Here is a 15,760-nt window from a genome sequence, read left to right as displayed (position 1 = left end):
GGTCGGCCTAAGGTCGGGAAAATCAGTCTATCAGCCCTAAATGACAAGTATATAAACTACATTTTTCTCTCTCATTTGGAATGAAGAGGATATGTGTAAAAAGCGTGGAAACTATACTCAAGCATTCAAGCATTCAAGCATTCCTTCAAGCAATTGATCATTTCAAGTCTCCATTCAAGGCTAAGTGTTGCATTCAAGACAAGGATTCAACCATTGAAGAGGAGATCACATATCACATACTACATACAACATACAACATACAACATCTAAACCTTCGCACATAAGGATACAAACATCCTTAGAACAAGGTATTAGTACTTGTTTTACAGTCATTTACATTTACAGCACTTGCTCATTTCTTGGTTAATTCCAAAACCGGGGTTTGACCTAAAGGCAAACCCCTAATCCCTAACTCCCCAATCGTCTTCGCTTTTCTGTGTGTAGGTTGCAGGTATGCGGCTGAAATTGAAGATCTGGAATCCTTGTGCAGAGACGAACAGATCCCCCTTCGTTTCACGGATTTTTCGGAGGACCGTGGCGTCGGGCGCCATCGTCCTGACAACTTTTGCTCAAATTTGCAGGACAGCGCCGTATCGACATTTTACTGCTAATTCCAGGTCCGCAGCTTCATCCTATAATCCGAACTCAGTTTATAAGCAAATCTTTGTCACTTTCTATGCATGCTTAGCTTAATTCTTCTATCAACATTCTTTACAAAAGAGGGTAGCCTTGCTGTCTTAACCCTTGAAACACATTTAGCATCCAATCTTGCATTATGTGGGATTGGATCTTATGAGTTTCAACCCCTCTTTTGAATGTAAAGTCTCTCCCCTAAGTGAAAACCATCGAATCCTAGCGAACCTCCCTTCTCTCTCCTCGGAGTTGGAAGAGGGGAGTGCAACTAGGGTTCGATCGCGATTTTCCGCTTTACACCTGCAATAAGTTAGTTTCACAAAATACAAATGGAAATGCATACAGGAAATCCAAATTCAACCAATTTAACTGTATGAAATACATATTAAAATAAAACATTATTTTACCTTCACGGCTTATGTCTCATTGTGTCCTAACTCCACTGTCCTTGGTTGCAGATGGTGTGCTCTCAGACAATGCACTGTTGGCTTTCAAGATGGCATATGAAGAATGGACTGATAACTTGTAGTTAACTAATACTATGATATGCAAATACCACATAATTATGGTAAAATGCTAAATGATATTTTCTATTTGATAATTGCTAATTGCTATTTGCTTCAAAAACTCACGGATGCATATGATTAGCTTGAAGACTATTTTTGAAGACTAACTCTCTCTCAATTGAAGCTCTTAATTTTATAGACTTTGAGAGGATTAGATGATGTGGCTTAGGTCAATGATCCTGATCAGATCTGTAGATTTCAATGGTTGTGAGCAAAGGTGAAGGTTGAGAGAAAGGGGGAAGGAGAAGACAAGTGTCACTCATCTCATCTTGACTAGGTTGTTGACTGAGAGAATCTAGGGATGGTTGGAGTAAATTTAGGCATGATAGGACAAGTGGACTCAAGTCCTTCCTAAGATGTAGGGGGTGTTGGAGAGAATATAGGAAATAGTTATGAAATATGTGTACGTACACAATATTCATTAAGTTTGGAAGTTGGAGATGGAGGGTGAGTTGGAAAATGGATTAAATAATTTAGAAATTATTTAATATTTGAGACTATAGGATAGGAGAATAACTATTAAATATTAGATATTTAATTGTTTGGAGGAGATAATTAAATATTAGATATTTAATTAACTTGGTTAGAGGAATAATTAAATATTAGATATTTAATCACTAGTACATTCACAGCTGATTTTCGACGGTCGTTTGTCGAATTTTAAACGAATTTTTGTTCGGAGTGTCCACAAAATCCACCATCGAAAACTTGACATCGGATTGGTCGATGATGCCATGCCCGTCAGAAATTCGACAATCCAATGGACTCTGCCGACGATCAAAAAGTCATCGGTCGAAAGCTTGGTATTCGTCGTAATTTCGACGATGATCAGAATGACTTGTGGAGCGATAGGCCGATGCCCGATGAAGTCACCTTTTTGCATTTGGGTCACATATCGTCTATCGGATTGACATTCTGAATGTCATGCCGATGTCCCGATGAGTCCGCTCTACCTTGTCTTGGAGTGTTTCACTTATCGGCATAGTATTCTTCTCTGTCTTCCAATGACCCGATGACTTGTCCGTGAAGGTTTGAAGTCATCCCGATGACCCGACGAAGTCAACTTTGCTCATAAGGGTAACTTTAGCTATTGGAATGACTTGTGGAGTGATAGGCTGATGCCCGATGAAGTCACCTTTTTGTGTTCGGGTCGCGTATCGGCTATCGGATTGACATTTTGAATGTCATGCTGATGTCTCAATGAGTCTGCTCTACCTTGTCTTGGAGTGTTTCACTTATCAGCATAGTATTCTTCTCTGTGTTCTGATGACCCGATGACTTGTTCGTGAGGGTTTGAAGTCAGCCCGATGACCCAACGAAGTCAACTTCGGTCATAAGGGTAACTTCGGCTATTAGAATGACTTGTGGAGCGATAGGTCGATGCCCGATGAAGTCGCCTTTTTGTGTTCGTGTCGCATATTGGCTATCGGATTGACATTCTAAATGTCATGCCGATGTCCCAAAGAGTCTGCTCTACCTTGTCTTGGAGTGTTTCACTTATCGGCATAGTATTCTTCTCTATGTTCCGATGACCTGATGACTTGTCCATGAAGGTTTGAAGTCATCCTGATGACGCAATGAAGTCAACTTCGGTCATAAGGGTAACTTTGGCTATCAGAATGACTTGTGGAGAGATAGGCCGATGCTCGATGAAGTTGCCTTTTTGCGTTCGTTTCACACATCGGCTATCGAATTGACATTCTAAATGTCATGCCGACATCCCAATGAGTCCGCTCTAGCTTGTCTTGGAGTGTTTCACTTATCGACATAGTATTGTTCTCTGTGTTTTGATGACCCGATGACTTGTCCGTGAAGGTTTGAAGTCATCCCGATGACTCGATGAAGTCAACTTCAGTGATAAGGGTAACTTCAGCTATCGGAATGACTTGTTGAGCAATAGGTCGATGCCCGATGAAGTCACCTTTTTGCATTTGGGTCGCATATTGGCTATCGGATTGACATTCTGAATGTCATGCCGAGGTCCCGATGAGCCTACTCTACCTTGTCTTGGAGTGTTTCACTTATTGGCATAGTATTCTTCTCTGTGTTCTGATGAACCGATGACTTGTCTGTGAAGGTTTGAAGTCATCCTGATGACCTGACAAAGTCAAATTCGGCCATAAGGGTAACTTCGGCTATCAAAATGACTTGTGGAGTGATAGGCAGATGCTCGATGAAGTCACCTTTTTGCATTCAGGTCGCATATCGGCTATCAGATTGACATTTTGAATGTCATGCCGATGTGCCAATGAGTCCACTCTACCTTGTCTTGGAGTGTTTCACTTATCGGCATAGTATTCTTCTCTGTGTTCTGATGACCTGATGACTTGTTCGTGAAGGTTTGAAGTCATCTCAATGACTCGACGAAGTCGACTTCAGTCATAAGGGTAACTTTAGCTATCAGAATGACTTGTGGAGTGATAGGCCGATTCCCGATGAAGTCGCCTTTTTGCGTTTGGGTTGCATATCGGCTATCGGATTGACATTCTAAATGTCATGCCGATGTTCTGATGAGTACGCTCTACCTTGTCTTGGAGTGTTTCGCTTATCAGCATAGTATTCTTATCTGTGTTATGATGACCCGATGACTTGTCTGTGAAGGTTTGAAGTCATCTCGATGACCCGACGAAGTCAACTTTGGTCATAAGGGTAACTTTGGCTATTGGAATGACTTGTGGAGCGATAGGCCGATGCCCAATGATGTCGCCTTTTTGCGTTTGGGTCGCATATCGGCTATCGGATTGACATTCTGAATGTCATGTCGATGTCCCAATGAGTCCGCTCTACCTTGTCTTGGAGTGTTTCACTTATTGGCATAGTATTCTTCTCTGTGTTCCGATGACCCGATGACTTGTCCGTGAAGGTTTGAAGTCATCTTGATGACTTGACAAAGTCGAATTCGGTCATAAGGGTAGCTTCGGCTATCAGAATGACTTGTGGAGCGATAGGACGATGCTTGATGAAGTCACCTTTTTGCATTCAGGTCGCATATCGGCTATTAGATTGACATTTTGAATGTCATGCCGATGTGCCAATGAGTCCACTCTACCTTGTCTTGGAGTGTTTCACTTATCGGCATAGTATTCTTCTCTGTGTTCTGATGACCTGATGACTTGTTTGTGAAGGTTTGAAGTCATCTCAATGACCCGACGAAGTCGACTTCAGTCATAAGGGTAACTTCAGCTATCAGAATGACTTGTGGAGTGATAGGCCGATTCCTGATGAAGTCGCCTTTTTGCGTTTGGGTTGCATATCGGCTATCGGATTGACATTCTGAATGTCATGCCGACGTCCTAATGAGTCTGCTCTACCTTGTCTTGGAGTGTTTTGCTTATCAACATAGTATTCTTATCTGTGTTACGATGACCCGATGACTTGTCTGTGAAGGTTTGAAGTCATCTCGATGACCCGACGAAGTCGACTTTGGTCATAAGGGTAACTTTGGCTATTGGAATGACTTGTGGAGCGATAGGCCGATGCCTGATGATGTCGCCTTTTTGCGTTTGGGTCGCATATCGGCTATCAGATTGACATTCTGAATGTCATGCCAATGTCCCAATGAGTCCTCTCTACCTTGTCTTGGAGTGTTTCACTTATCGGCATAGTATTCTTCTCTGTGTTCCGATGACCCGATGACTTGTCCGTGAAGGTTTGAAGTCATCCTGATGACTTGACGAAGTCGAATTCGGTCATAAGGGTAACTTTGGCTATCAGAATGACTTGTGGAGCGATAGGCCGATGCTCGATGAAGTCACCTTTTTGCATTCAGGTTGCATATCGGCTATCAGATTGACATTTTGAATGTCATGCCGATGTGCCAATGAGTCCACTCTACCTTGTCTTGGAGTGTTTCACTTATCGGCATAGTATTCTTCTCTGTGTTCTGATGACCTGATGACTTGTTCATGAAGGTTTGAAGTCATCTCAATGACCCGACGAAGTCGACTTCAGTCATAAGGGTAACTTCAGCTATCAGAATGACTTGTGGAGTGATAGGCCGATTCCCGATGAAGTCGCCTTTTTGCGTTCGGGTTGTATATCGGCTATCGGATTGACATTCTGAATGTCATGCCGATGTCCTGATGAGTCCGCTCTACCTTGTCTTGGAGTGTTTCTCTTATCAGCATAGTATTCTTATATGTGTTACGATGACCTGATGACTTGTCTGTGAAGGTTTGAAGTCATCTCGATGACCCGACGAAGTCGACTTTGGTCATAAGGGTAACTTCGTCTATTGGAATGACTTGTGGAGTGATAGGCGGATGCCCGATGATGTCGCCTTTTTGCGTTTGGGTCGCATATCGGCTATCGGATTGACATTCTGAATGTCATGCCGATGTCCCAATGAGTCCGCTCTACCTTGTCTTGGAGTGTTTCACTTATCGGCATAGTATTCTTCTCTGTGTTTCGATGACCCGATGACTTGTCCGTGAAGGTTTGAAGTCATCCCAATGACCTGACAGTAGGATTTGAGAAATACAAATCCACAGAACCCAAAGAAACCTGCATGCAAGAAACCTGTCATAGAGAAAGAGAGAGAACGAATACAAGGGTTTTGGCTCTGACAAAGTGAAAAGATTTATTATCAGAGAAAAATGAATCAAGAATATGACAATAATACAAGAGATCAATCCTTATAAAGGAGATCAACACCAAAAGGAAAACCTAACCCTAAGGTGAGAGCATTTAATAATTATATATTAATTATTAAATGACTAATGTATGCATAAAGAGAAATCTTAAGAGGAGAGTAAAGTTAATTAATTACTTTACTCTAACACCCCCCCTTAAGATGAGCTACAATGCAGAAGAAAGCAAAGGAACTACAATGCAAAAGAGGGTCCCGACAACAAGGCCTGATCAGGTACCCGAATACAAGAAAATCTCTATATAGCGGAGTAAAGGAGAAAACCCAGTGGAAAAAAATCCTCTCCAAAAAGAGATAAAGAATCATGCTGAAAAGAAAACATGAAGGAAGGAAGGCCTCACTGAGACCCCCCAAGGACACCCCAAGCATGGAGCACAATTGAAGATAGCGCGGATGATGCAAAGCATCATGGAAGACCAACTCACAACCAAGGATCTTGCTGATCCAATCATCATTACAATCATTAAGTGGCAATGCAAATGGTATTCATCCATTCTACAATGCAATCACAATATAATCTTTACACAAGGGTTGTCTATCAAATACTTCCACCATATGCCACCAATCAACCCCAAACCACTTTAAAAGGTTATATTCCATCCCTACAGACCTTAATTCAATATTTTAGATCATAAAATTCACCAAAACATGAGACAACAAATTCTTTATTCCCATGGAGTACCCTAGTTCAAGTTTTCATCCTTAAAAACGGTTTTAACAAAACTAACCACAACTTCTTCAATTCTTAACCAAATTAAGTGAGATAAAAATAAATTGAAAGAGGGTTCAGAGAAATTTCCAAAAAATATATCCTTTCTTCATCATTATTCTTAATTTGGCCATATCAAATGCTGCAACAGGACTGCTCCTGCCTTTACCAGTCTGATTTCACAATAAAATGCAGATGAACAGTCATTAATAACTTCTTACATATTGAAAATAAATCCAATCGCTTCAGTCAGATTGTAGATAGGTCAGATAAACAACGTTTCCCCAAGTTATAGCCAGATCCAACAGTTAAATCAAAAGTTATGAAGCTTTTCCCAAAACTGGTTAACCCTAGGCAGGGTTTTGGCAGTTACAAACTATTTTCACCAAAACGTCCATAACTTTCTCAAATCTGCATGAAATAAACTCAAATGAAAAGAAATGGAAAGCTTATTCATTTTTATACACTATCCAATTAATAATACATGGTTTTCCAGGCTGTACATGGCCGTACAAGGCCTGGAAACCAGAGGAAAACCTTTAAAACACCAAAATAACAAATTGAAAAACCAAGAACTTGTTACCAAATTGATTTCAATGCTTCCCAATGCCTTCCATTTTTTCATTTTCATGGATTACAATCCTTAAATACATAAATCAACCTCTTGGGGCGAATTCCCTTTGAAAATTAACTAAATAACCACCTTTCAACCAAATGACACCTCCTCTATCTAGGTTTTGTCTTGACAACTCTTTGAGTTTGCACTCAAAACTTGTTAAGATATTACATGGAAATTATTAACACCTTATAATGGACCAAATAACACAATTTACATCATTTTCCCCCTTCATGATACTTTTACACAAATTTGACCTCATAAACCCAATCAAGACTCAAATGCACAACTTCGGCAACTTTGGACAAAATGGCTCATTTAGCCTTACATATAAAGATTCAATGGACTCAAATGACCTTAATACATTATGAATGACTCAAATACAATCAAATTGTTCACATTATGACTTTTGACCTCCTCGTATGCTTGTGTACTGAGGTGCTCTTGCACCAGCGGAGATGCCAAAGGTTTAGTGAAGATGTCTGCAACCTGCTCCTCTGTAGGAATGTACTCCAAGATGAGAGAACCATCCTGAATCAACTGCCCGATGAAGTGCATGTGGATTTCAATGTGCTTTGTCTGCTGATGCTCCACTGGGTTGCGAGAAATGTGAATGGCACTCTGATTGTCACACCAAAGAAGAGTGGGACAATCTGGAGGAAACCCAAACTCTGTCATCAACTACCGAAGCCATAAAACCTCCTGACTGGCTAACACTGCTGCACGGTACTCAGCCTCTGTAGATGATAATGCAATAGCAGACTGCTTCTTGCAAGACCATGTGATAGGACTAGAACCAAGGCAAAAAATAAAGCCAGAAGTAGACTTCTGATCATTGACATCACCAGCCCAATCGGAGTCAGTGAAGCCAATGATGTGAGGGGATCCTGAAGTGTAGTGAATGCCATAATGAGTGGTGCCTCGAATGTACCTCAAAATACGTTTGGCTGCTTGCCAATGGCTCTCATGAGGATCATGGGAGAACCGAGAGACAAGGCCAACCGCAAAGGAAAGATCAAGACGAGAATGTGTCAGGTACAACAAACTGCCAACCAACTGCCTGTATAAAGTGGGGTCTACTGAAGGAGTAGAGCAAGTGGAAGACAAAACAACACCTGATTGAAATGGAGTGGGGGCAGACTTGCAATCAAGCATGCCAAATCGCTGAAGCATATCAAGAGCATACTTCTCCTGAAATATGGAAATCCCATCTGAAGACTGAATAACCTGTAGACCCAGAAAGAAGTGCAAGAGACCAAGATCTGTCATCTCAAACTGCTCCATCAAAGCTCTTTGAACACTCTGAATCATGGAGGATGAGCTACCTGTAAGAATGAGATCATCTACATATAGCACAAGAATCGAAAGATCACCCGCCTGATGCTGAATATACATTGTGTGATCGAAATGATAGCGTGTGAAGTGAGAGGAAAGCAGGAAAGAGTCCATCTTCTCATACCAAGCCCGAGGGGCTTGTTTGAGACCATACAATGAATGTCGAAGTCTGCAAACCAAAGAAGTGTCCTGCACAAATCTCTGAGGCTGCTCCGTATAGATCTCCTCATGTAGGTCTCCATGCAAGAAGGCACTCTTCACATCCATCTAAAACACTGTCCATCCCTGTGAAGCTGCAAGTGAAAGTACCAGGCGTATAGAATTCATCTTGGCGACAGGAGCAAAGGTCTCAGAGTAGTCAATACCCTCTACCTGAGAGAACCCCTTCGCAACAAGACGTGCCTTATACTTATCAATAGAACCATTTGCAGCATACTTGGTACGATACACCCACTTGCACCAAACCAACTTTCTTCCCTTAGGAAGAGGACAAAGATCCCAAGTATGATTCTTCATCAAAGAAGAATACTCCTCATCCATGGCCCTATCCCACTCAAGGTGTCCTGTCGCCTCTGAAAACTTTTGAGGATCATCTGAAATGGCATGACTCAAAAGACTAGAACCAGATGTCTGAGCACGAGTGTGACGAGTATCGGAAGGATCACTTTCCAAAGAACCAGCTGCCTCAACAGTATCATGGGCCCATTTCGGCAAAGACAGAGCAACTAGTGGTGGTGGAGATGGTGGATCATCATCTACATCATCCTCAAGAGATAAGTTATCCTCAAGAGATGAAGAGGAAGGAGTAGGCAATGAGGGAGAATCTGGTGATGGAGAATCCATTTGAGGATAGAGCTCATCAAACTGGACATCCTGCCGAAATAGGACCTCTCTGGAATTAGGATCAAACAACCTGTATGCCTTAACATCCTCATAGTAGCCAACAAATATGAGTGGTCGACTCTTCCTCTCCATGGCTTTTCACTGAGCATCAGGAATAAATGCCCAAGCCTCACTACCAAAAACTCAGAATGTAGAAACATCAGGCTTGACATGGGTCCAAGCCTCCTCAGGAGTCATATGTCGCAATGCCTTATGAGGCATCCGATTCTTAATATAATTGGCACAATTGACTGCGTCAGCCCAAAATGAACAACTCATAGCTCAAAACTGAATCATACAATTTGCCATCTCCCGTAAGGTTCTATTCTTTCTCTCAGCAACACCATTCTGCTAAGGGGTGTAAGGAATTGTAAACTGATTCTATAAACCATGCTCAATGCAAAAATATCTGAAAGCTTGATTTACATACTCCCCCCCATTATCTATGCATATCCTCCTGATAGAAAGTCCAGATTGCTTCTCCACAAATGTCTTAAAAATCCTGAATGAGTCAAAGACATCAGACTTGTACTTAAGAAAGTACACCCATGTACGTCTGGAGAAGTCATCAATAAAAGTGAGCACATAACGGGCCCATAAAAAAGGAGTCGAAAAGGACATAAGATCACTGTGTACCAACTCTAGGGCTGCCCTAGCATGAGAGGCTCGACCCTGAGGAAAAGGATCACGATGATGTTTGCCAAGGACACAACCACGACATACACCATCAGTACAAGAAATTTGTGGAAGCCCAATCACAAGTGCCTATGTACTCATCTGCTGTAGATATCTGTAATTGACATGGCCAAAATGCTCATGCCAAAGCCTACTCACTGAATCTACATGTGCTATAAGAGAGGAACCAACATTGTCTGAACTCTCAAAGCCATCAAAGCTATATAAGTGAGATGCAGAATCCACACTCCAAGTAGCCACAACCAAGTCAGGATCATGAAGATCTTGAATAACCACATCATGAGGTGAGAACTCAACTGTCTTACCAGAGCCAGAGTGGCAAATCTGATAAACGGATAGAAGGTTTGTCAAAATGTCAGGAACCAAAAGCACATCATGTAGACAACCACCATCCAATGAAACAGTTCCAGACCCCTGAACAGAAAGTTGTGCTGAGTCACCAACTACAATATGTCTAGTGCCTGTAGGGGCAAGAGCGGTGACCAAATCCTCTATGTGTGTCATATGGTGAGAGGCACCAGAATCTAGAATCCAAGTGGATGCAGAGGACATTGCTCGTGTAGAAAGAGCATGACCTTTCCCTATGGGCTGTGAAGGAGGCTGAGGTGCACTGATATTATGCTACTGCATGGCTTCCTCCAAAGCCTCTAAATGTTTCCAACACCTAGAAACGGGATGTCCTTCCTTGCCACAAAAACTGCAAGGATCACCAAATTTCTTCTTAGTCTTGGAGGAAGACTCACCAGAATTTGAAGATTTGCCCTGTTTAGAATTGGATTGTGGTTTTGAATCAAACTTAGGTGGTGGCTTGGAGGGATTCTCACTAGCCTCTGAATCTTTCTTAGGCTTCAATTTCTGCTTCTGTTTTCCTTTGGAGGACTCGGCTACCAATGCTTGGTTATGTGAACCTTAAAGTGAATCCAACTGCTTAAGCTTAGCTTGCTCACGAGTCAGATGATCACAAAAGACCTCAAAAGAAGGCATGACATGTCGAGCACCCAAGGCATCCATGGTGGAATAGAAGGTTGAAGAGAAGATTTGAAATGGACCCCGAAGCTTGGAGAGGATCAGGAAAATGCACTCTATATCAGTCTTAGTCTTACCACAACCTTGCAAGATAGATCTTTGTTGTTTGAACTTCATCAGAAAGTCCTCAATAGAGAGAAACGAATCAGGTACCAAGGAAGTTAACTCTGCCTTAAGCTGCAAAGCTCTAAACTCGTTGACAGTACCAAAAATTCCTTCAAACTTGGTCCAAATGGCTCGAGGAGTGAGACAACCCTCAAGATGAAACTGGAGACTGTCAGAAATGTGTAAAGCCATCAATCCCATAGCCTGATCCATATTGTTCATGTGCTGCATAACCTCAAAGGGATGTGTCAACTGAGGTTGAATCTCATCCAAACAGGACCATAACCCTTGAGACTGGAGAAGAGTCATCATGCGACCCTTCCAAGTGTGGTAATTATGCGGTGTGAGAGATTCAATAGGTCTGTTTGCCATCTTGTGAATTGTGCCTCAACTGCTCTGAATTTTTTGAATTATTATTAAGTGGTCTTTCAGAACTAGATAGAAGATACAGAAGGGGTTTGGTTGTTTGTTTTGGTGTTTGTAGATTCTGGTTTTCTGATGTAAATAACAGAAAGCAAGAAAAAACACCCCCCCACAATGCAAAAAACTAATCCTCAGTACAAACTGAAAGCCTGAAAATGATAGAAAGTAGTAACGGGTTGAGACAAAATTTTGAGCACCTGAAGAATTTACTGATGAAATAGACTATAGATCTAGAAATATTATAGAACCACCTTTCTGATGCCTATTCGCTTTCGAGAAACGGAGCAAAAATGAGCAAGTTATGCCCCTCGGAGTGCAAAAAGGCTCATCGAAATTTGACTACAAAAAAATGCAATCAAAGTGGAGAAATATGAAAAAATTCTTGTACCATTAGAATGGGCTCAGAGTCAGCTTTCCAACGCCTATTCATTTTTGAAAAACGGAGATCGGAAGGCCGATTTATGCCCGATTGTGTAAAACAGCTCCAAAAAGGCCCAAATGGGCCCTTAGAGCCCTCAAGGGCTTAAAAAAATAGGCCCTTGGTCCTCTGGGCGACCAGGAGCTGGCGTAAGGGGCTGGCTGTGCGGGGGCGATGCAAGGGGGGCGTCGCTGGTTCGGGTGGAGAGGAGGAGGCACACGGGCGGCTCGGGGGCGGTGGGCTTCACCGGCGGCGTGGCGGTGGTTGCCTGGCCGCGACCGGTGGAAACAGCCGACGGCGGTGGCTGGGCAGTGGCCGCTGAGCTGCACACCGGCGACGCGGGGCTCGGAGCTGGCTGCGCCTGGTTTTTCAAAAAAACCATGGTTTTTAAAATATTTTTTGTGATTTTTTTAATTTTTCTACCTCGTGCTGCGTGCCCTGGGGCCGTATGGCCTTGGGGGAAATTTTTTTTTGCCTTCTGGAGCAACTGTGTCCAAATCGGATGAATTTTATATGAAAATAGGGGTTTTTGGGTGCTACGAGCTCAACAGCGAGGTCCGTTTGGGGTCAAAGTGCACCGACAAAAAATACCCCCTATTCCAAAATAAAAAATAGAAGACAAACACAGATCTGATGCAACCAAAACCTAGATCTCAAAATCTTTCAAAAAATTTGAACAAGCTGCAGCAGATATGGCTCTGATACCATGTAGCATTTGAGAAATACAAATCCATAGAACCCAAAGAAACTTGCATGCAAGAAACCTATCACAGAGAAAGAGAGAGAACGAATACAAGGGTTTTGGCTCTGACAAAGTGAAAAGATTTATTATCAGAGAAAAATGAATCAAGAATATGACAATAATACAAGAGATCAATCCTTATAAAGGAGATCAACACCAAAAGGAAAACCTAACCCTAAGGTGAGAGCATTTAATAATTAAATATTAATTATTAAATGACTAATGTATGCATAAAGAAAAATCTTAAGAGGAGAGTAAAGTTAATTAATTACTTTACTCTAACACTGACAAAGTCAACTTCGGTCATAAGGGTAACTTCGGCTATCAGAATGACTTGTGGAGCAATAGGCCGATGCCCAATGAAGTCACCTTTTTGCATTCGGGTCGCATATCGGCTATCGGATTAACATTCTGAATGTCATGTCGATGTCCCAATGAGTCCGCTCTACCTTGTCTTGGAGTGTTTCACTTATTGGCATAGTATTCTTCTCTATGTTCCGATGACCCGATGACTTGTCTGTGAAGGTTTGAAGTCATCCTGATAACCTGATGAAGTCAACTTCAGTCATAAGAGTAACTTCAACTATTAGAATGACTTGTGGAGTGATAGGCCGATGCCCGATGAAGTCACCTTTTTGCATTTGGGTTGCATATTAGCTATTGGATTGACATTTTGAATGTCATGCCGATGTCTCGATGAGTCCGCTCTACCTTGTCTTGGAGTGTTTCACCTATCGGCATAGTATTCTTCTCTGTGTTTTGATGACCCGATGACTTGTAGGCTAGCAATGCAGATCAGGATAGCAGTTTTGGATTTGGTTCGATGAGCTGATGAGTCTGTGCTCTTGATATCAGCGATCGGGACACTAAAGAAAAGAGATTAAACATAGATAAAGGCGATGTAAGTTCTTGAGATCCAATGGCTAGCATTGTTTCGCAAAAGAAAAGAGCACGGATTTTATGTTCTGCGAAGTAGCGAAAGAGCAAAACAGAGGAAAGACTTAGAGAAATTATGACCCATTGGAGCCAGTTTTGAATTTGATTTGGCAAATTCAATTCTGAAAAGAAAGCCGAAGCATGCGGAGTTAATTTCTAAAATCTTAAATGCCAAATTGCCCTTTTGAGTCCGCATCAACTTGATTGCTAAGTATTGTTTCATTGAAGTTTGTTGTAGAGCGAATTGTTGCAGAGCGATTTTCTTCAGGCGAATAATAAGGTTTGTTGTGCTTTTCTTGATAACTCTTGGTTTGTTCTCAAATACTGCTATGTGAATTACTTCATTAGAGGTCTGTGCTAGCTTCTAGTGGTATAATTCTTTGACCAGAATGGCACCCAGAAGAGAATTAATAGGGAAAGTGAATTACCAGGACCGAAATATTTATGATGATTTTTTAGAGCAATTAACCATGTCCACCAATGCTGGGGCTAAGGCCAAAGAGCTAGTACCTAAGAACCCTCGTCTAAAAATTGGAGATGGCCTTTATGATAAGGGTAATTGGCTGAGGGACCTTGAAATAGGATTGTCAGGCTTAGGACTCTTCAAAGTCAGTTTTGGGCAGAGGAATTCCCTAGCTCCTTTGAATGGCATATGGGAGGAGGATGTAGGAAAGCTTGTGGTCCCAGGTGTTTTTATGGATGTAGATCTGTTAGCCCTAATTGCATAGAATTATGACTCTGTGGCAAGATGCATGAGGAACATAAAGGGATCAGCCTTGATTGAGATAAATGAAGATGAATTCAGGAAAGTGTTTAAACTCAGTGAGTCCTCCAATTTGTTAGAACCTATTGACTTTGAGTCGTTAGTCCAGGTTTACAACACACAAAGGGATCATCTTAGAAGTGGACCATTGAAAGAATTCTTTGTAAAGATAGGGGGGTTAATAGTTGTAGGTCCCAACACAATGGAACCATTCTCTCTCAACCTATTCAATCTGAGAGCTAAGGGTATGTATTGGGCATTATGCCAGATTTTTGGAGAGGATGTTGATAAGTATATGGGACAGAAAGAAGATGCTTGGGAGCAGTTACAAGAGGTTGCAATAGAACAACAAGCAGAGGACGCCACAGATGCTGAAAAGGACTTATAACCACTTCTTGAAAATGACCGGTTGTTTGTAACAAACTTTCTTTTGAAGGGTGCAAGGCTTGTATGCATCCATACTAGTATAAATGGATACCAGGACTCCTAAAAAAATGATCATAAGTAATTGTAAGAAAATGTTGCAGAAATTTATCTGAGCTTTTTTCTAGTCTTATGGAGAATACTCTGAGTTTTGTAATATTTTCTCAAAATTAATATCAATATACAGACTATCAACTTTTGAGCCTAAATTTTGTGTTGTCTTCTGGTATACTTGCAAATATTTACTATTTTCAACATGAGTAATCTAGGGTTATTCATTTGAGTATGGATTGTATGGAATATAAAGGCTCTGCAGCCCAAACAGCGAAGAAAGGCACTGGTCATCTATAGAATATAATTCATCAGTTCACATTTCATTTTAAAGCAATAGGAGTAGCTGAGTAGGAAATATAGAGTAGACTAAAAATAGTGTATATACATAAATTTCAAGCGGCATAGCAGTCATAGGGCAACTCATGTCAAATGTGCAACTCAATACAATAAATAATCTTAGTTTGTAGCCCTATAGCATCATAATGAAGTCCTTGACCAAGTATGCATACAAGAAACATCTAGTTCTATAAAGGCACAAGCATCAAAGTTAGAGGTTATGACAACTAGTGAAAAACATCAAGAGCAAAAAGTTTAGTCTCAAGCATTAGGAGTTGTAATAAAAAAACTTACAAGGATGAGGCATATTCATAACTTTTGCAGTCCCACCTTGGATATCAACACTAGAAGCAACTCATATTGTTCGTGTATAGACAAGACAATATGGGAGTTCATTATACCCAGCAACTCGTGGTGTTGTTGTTCGTGTTGGCTCTGTTGGACCCTGC

Source organism: Cryptomeria japonica, chromosome 7 (assembly GCF_030272615.1).
Source record: "Cryptomeria japonica chromosome 7, Sugi_1.0, whole genome shotgun sequence".
Lineage (NCBI taxonomy): Eukaryota > Viridiplantae > Streptophyta > Pinopsida > Cupressales > Cupressaceae > Cryptomeria > Cryptomeria japonica.
The sequence above is the reverse complement of the archived record's forward strand: the minus strand, read 5'-3'. Positions refer to the sequence as shown.